General features: G+C 37.5%; 1 pseudogene; it reads left to right on the forward strand.

Moving 5' to 3' along the window:
* Positions 1-1846: 1846 nt before the first annotated feature.
* LOC132268010 (small nucleolar RNA R71) lies at positions 1847-1945 on the forward strand (annotated as a pseudogene).
* Positions 1946-5570: the final 3625 nt, after the last annotated feature.

Below are 5570 nucleotides of genomic sequence, written 5' to 3' on the forward strand. Positions count from 1 at the left end.
GTCCTACAATTGATGTTGGCATTAGCGGTTGCTAAGAAAGGACGGCCAAGGATAACGGGAATTTGGCTTTTAGGATTGGGGACCGGTTCCGTGTCAATGACAACGAAATCAACGGGGAAGAAAAATTTGTCAATCTTAATCAATACATCCTCAATTATCCCCCTAGGCTTCTTAATGGATCGGTCGGCAAGTTGTAAAATTACCAATGTCGGTTTCAATTCACCTAGGCCCAATTTGACATAAACCGAGTATGGAAGAAGGTTAACACTTGCTCCTAAGTCAAGAAGCGCCCGATTAATGATATGATAACCAATAATGCATGAAGTAGTAGGTGAACCGGGGTCCTTAAACTTTGGTAAAGTGTTATGTTGCAAAATTGAGCTTACTTGCTCGGTCAAAACCACTTTTCTTGGTGCTTGGCTCTTGTTCTTCCGCTTTTGGGTGCACAAGTCTTTCAAGAATTTGGCATAAGCCGGAATTTGCTTGATTGCATCCAAAAGTGGAAGATTGACTTTCACTTGCCTAAACATTTCCATGATTTCATTGGTTTTTGCCTTTTACTTGTCTTTTGAAATGGATCCTTTTAAGGCATCCGGAAATGGAGCTTTTGGCTCAAACACTTTTTCAGCATTTTTCTTTGAAGTCTCTTCAACATAAGAAGTTTTTAAATCACTTTGTTTTAAATCATTTTTCAACAAAGCCTTTTCAAATTCATTTTTCGGCAAATCTTTCTTCAAATCATTTTCAAAATCATTCTTCAAATCACATTTTGAAGCGTTCTCATTCACAAGATCATGTATATGCAATGAAGGAGGAATGGGATGTGAAACGGGACCGGTGACAACTTGAGGTTACATTGATTCACTCTCTTCATTGGACATTTCAACTTGATTGTCCACAATCCTACCACTCCGCAAGGAAGTCACCGCATTAACATGTTCAATGGTGTGGCCTTCTGATGAGGAATGGGTTTCCACAACACATTGTTGCTTAGGTGGGGCATTCATAGGCATCTTTCCCTTCTCTCTTGCATTAAGAGTGCTTGCTATTTGCCCTACTTGGGTTTCTAGCTTCGCAATAGATTGAGAGTGGGAATGAAGCAATTGGGTATTTGCCTCAAGAGTGCCCAAAGCATTCAAAATTTTTTCTTCAAAGGCAGGACTTCTAGCATTTCCTTGGGAATAACATTGGTTGGGAAAATGAGAGTTAGCAAATTGATTTTCTTGTGATTTATAAGGTCTATAACCTTGGGATCCTTGGTTTTGAAGTGGAGGTGGAATGTACTTCCCTTGAAAACCGCCTTGTGAGGGTTTGAGCCCTCTCCTTGGTTTTTCCAAGAGAAATTCGGATGATTTCTCCAACTTGGATTATAATGAGTACCATAAAGATTGTTCCTTTGGTTCACAAAAGCTGTATTGACTTGTTCATTAGGTTTATTTTGCACTTGTCTGTGAGGACAACGAGAAGTAAAATGAAGAACACTAGAACAAGTCATACATGTTTCATTTGATGGACGATGAGAATGGTTAGGGAAAGAAGATACTTGGTTCGCCGAGTTTTGGTTAATAAAAAATTGATCAAACCTTTGAGATAAAGATTTCATTTTGGCGGTTATTTCATTTGAATGGTCGACTTGATGTAAGCCAACACTTTTCATACCTTGTGAATTTCTACCATTCTTGGATGATAATGTTCTATGCAAAGAATTTTCACTCATGCTCTCATAAAGATGCCACACGTCATCTTCATGCCTATCAATGTATGAGCCACCCATGGAAGCATCAACCATGCCTTTGTAATGTCCGATAAGCTTTTAAAGAAATATTGAACTAATTGCCATTTGGGCATGTCAAGATGTGGACACTTCCTAAGCAATTCATTAAAGCGTTCCCATGCCTCATGAAACGTTTCTCCATCCCCATGTGAAAATTCTCGAATTGAGGTTCTCATGGCATTGGTTTTAGAAGCCAGATAGTACTTCTTCAAGAACTCTTGTTGCATTTCTGCCCAAGAAGTGATTGAAAAAGGCCTAAGATTGTTAAACCAAAACTTTACCTTGTCTTTTAAGGTGAATGGAAAAAGTTGGAGTCTTAAGATCTCTTCCGGCATGTCCGTATATTTTACGGTGGAACATACTTCTAGAAACTCATCCAAATGCTTGTAAGGTTCTTCACTTGGAAGTCCGTGATAGTTAGGAAGCATTTGAATGGTTTATGGCTTAATTTCATAGTGATGTGCTCTAAATGGTGGCAATTGAATACATGTGAGTGCATTGTATTCATTAGGCACATAGTGATCTCTTAAAGCAAGTGGAGGATTAGCAATTTGAGGTGCAACATGGGCACTTTGATTTTGATTTCCTTGAATGATGGGAGGTTGTGGAGAATACATTGGCCTTGGCATTCCAAATGGAACTTGGCCTTGTTGTTGTTGTTGTGGTTGGTGAATGAATGGCCTAGATATGTCTAATGGTGCTTGAATGTTCTCATGATGCACATTTGGATGAAGGATACCTTGTTGGTCTATGTGACCAAGGTCCTCTATATGCTCTTCATTATGGCCTTTCATTGATGTAATGGATCGGGTAGAACTAGAACTTCCTTTTCCCCTAGGATTTCTAACTACAGATTCAAGATGTAAATCTAGAGGGACAAGAGTTGGTCTTAGTGATCTACGACTATGAATGCATAATGTAAAAACACACAAACACAATGAATGAATAAATACTTCGACTTCACAACAATTCAATGAATCTTCCTCCATAAACACTTAACCCATACTCCTATGCTTTAACAACAATGATGCAAAGAACAATTAAAAATGCCTTCACGCGGGCTCACAATTTATCTAAGAATTTAAAAACAAGCCTCCACGAGGGCTGACGATTTAACTAAGGGATTGAGTAAAGAAAGTCTCACAAAGGTCCTATAGCACTTCAACTCCAAAATTTTTAGCTTAACTTAGCAATTTTTTTAAATTTTTTTCGCATTTTTCCTTGCTTGCTTAGCTCATTTGCTTGCCTCCTAGCTCAATGCTCCTTGTCAAAGATGAACAAACACAATAAGTAATCAAAAGAAAAATAAAAATAAAGTAAAGATACGATCAAAAGAGTACTAATTCCTAATTGATTCCACAAATACGACGTTGCCTAATCCCCGGCAACGGCGCCAAAAATTGATGGTGTTTTCGCCATACCACATCATAAGCTTAGAGAGTGTGCATTAAGGCAAGGGCCAAGTTTTACATTTGTAAAAGCCACTACTACCTTCACTAAAAATATAGTTAGGGTGAGTAGGGATCGTCCCAAGGGATTGAAGTTGAATTTGGTTGTGGAATCGCTATTAGGATTAGTAGGTCGAGTGATCAAACAAATAGTTGGTTGGTTGATTAAACTAGAGAGCAAATTAAACTAAATAATTGAATGCAATAAAGAGTAAGTAAGAGAAAGATCTTGGGGTTTAGAGGTCACCACCAAATAATACTTTTCTACACCCTTAACAAGTGACTAATGAGGGAAATGTGTGCTGCAATATTGATATGTGTGTGTGTGTTTGGTTGATTCAATTAGCAAGGGTGACCAATTAAGCATATATTATCTAAACAACATGTGAAAAACACAATATATCTAGCAATTAAGTATATTTTGTCTAAATAGCATGTGAAAAGCACAATATATCTAGCAAGTCATTAATCCTTTCATTAAGCTCATAAACCAAATACACCACAAGGTTAGAGATATATGCTACTTGCATTCAAAAGTATGGAATATCAAACAACAAGCATGGATTGTTCTCCCATCTAATAACTATGCTACCACTACACTACAATTAAGCTAATGACATGAAATTAAACTAATTAAGCTAAGGGAGAGGCACAATCCATCAAGAAATGAACATGAATCATCAAGAAAATTACAAGAGCATTCCATTAAGCACAATGTTTTGACAATCTCTAGATCTATGGCATTAATACACATAGACATGCATCAATAACACAAGAAATAGAGACAAACATATGAACATCTATTCTAGCATACATAGACATATGGATAGAATGAAATGATCAATTGGAAGCATTAAACCACATAAATCATTGAATAAACAAGATCTATATATATAAAAGTGTCAAAACATGTATTACAACACTAATCTCTCAATAATACACAAAATCAAGATGTAGGAAGCATACTTGGGGCAAACTCTAGCCCTAAGAGGATATCTAGCCACTCATGGTAGTGCTTCTCCAACCCTCAAGGGCTAACTCCATGGTAGAGATTTGCTCCTTGGTTGATGAAGAGTCTCCAATGGTGTCTCTAGCCTCCTCCTCCTCTAAGCTTTTTCTCCAAGAGTTCTTACAAGGTATGATATAATATGATGTGTTATGATGTAAAAAGTAATCCTTATCCTTATATAGGTAGGTCAAATGACACCCAAAATAAGCTGGGATCGTACAGCAAATATTCCCCAATGATTGGATAAAGGACAACTTTTTGTAAGCTGAAAATTTAACTTTTTCGCACTGGAGGAAGTTCAATCGATCGAACCTTGGACTTGGATCGATCAAACATGGCTGAGATCTATCGAACTGAAGTTGGATCGATCCTCAATGGCGGTGCTTTTTGGATATAAACAAATCTGAGATATTTTGAAGATATTTTTGGGAAAAGGACAAAAGTGGTTGGTAGGGTGGTACAACTAGATAAGATCAATCATTTGGATAAGGACAAGGTAGCTCGATCGATCGAAGAATGATGTTCGATCGATCGAACTTTTGAGATCTCTGAAAATGTCATCATGACTCTGATCCATCTTGAAGTGCTGAGATCGATCATGTTGGATCGATTGAACTTTGATCTGAGATCGATCGAAGATGTTAATTTCCACCTTTTTCTTCCTTTTGCTTTCACTTGGCTCCTTTCTTTGATTCATCCCAGAATTGCTTCATTTCTGCTCCTATTTGGCTGAGTTAGCTTATTTTCGGGATAAGTGCCTGAAAATGGAAATAATACGAAATCAATCTAAAACGGTAAAGTAAGATAGATAAAGGTACTAGAATGCCTAAGCTTAAGGGGTTTAAATACGCACTTTTCAGCGCTCATCAGAAGTTTGCCAATTTCAAGAAAATTCATAATGTCGGCAAACCGAGGCATTTGTCCATTAGAAACTTGGAAGAGTTGTTCATCCGGAAATGAAACAAGAATTGGTGGGCTTGGGAAAGATTCAACTACTAACCTTGAAAGATGATCGGCAACCACATTTTCGGTGTCTTTCTTATCTTTGATTTCAAAATCAAATTCTTGAAGAAGCAAAATCCAACTTATCAAACGATGGTTTGTTTCCTTCTTAGTCAAAAGGTGCCTCAAAACAGCATGATCAGAATAGACAATGACTTTTAACCCCAAGAGATAAGATCAGAATTTATCAAGGGCATACATTACAACAAGTAATTCCTTCTTGGTAGTGGAGTAATTCAATTGAGCTCTCGAGAGGGTTTTGCTTGCATAGTATACGACGCATGGAAGTTTTCCTACTCTTTGCCCTAAAACTGCTCCCATGGCATAATCAGAGGCA

The sequence above is a fragment of the Cornus florida genome, unplaced genomic scaffold, assembly GCF_030987335.1.
Source record: "Cornus florida cultivar Cherokee Brave unplaced genomic scaffold, ASM3098733v1 CherokeeBrave_3.0.0_Hap2_Chr07, whole genome shotgun sequence".
NCBI lineage: Eukaryota > Viridiplantae > Streptophyta > Magnoliopsida > Cornales > Cornaceae > Cornus > Cornus florida.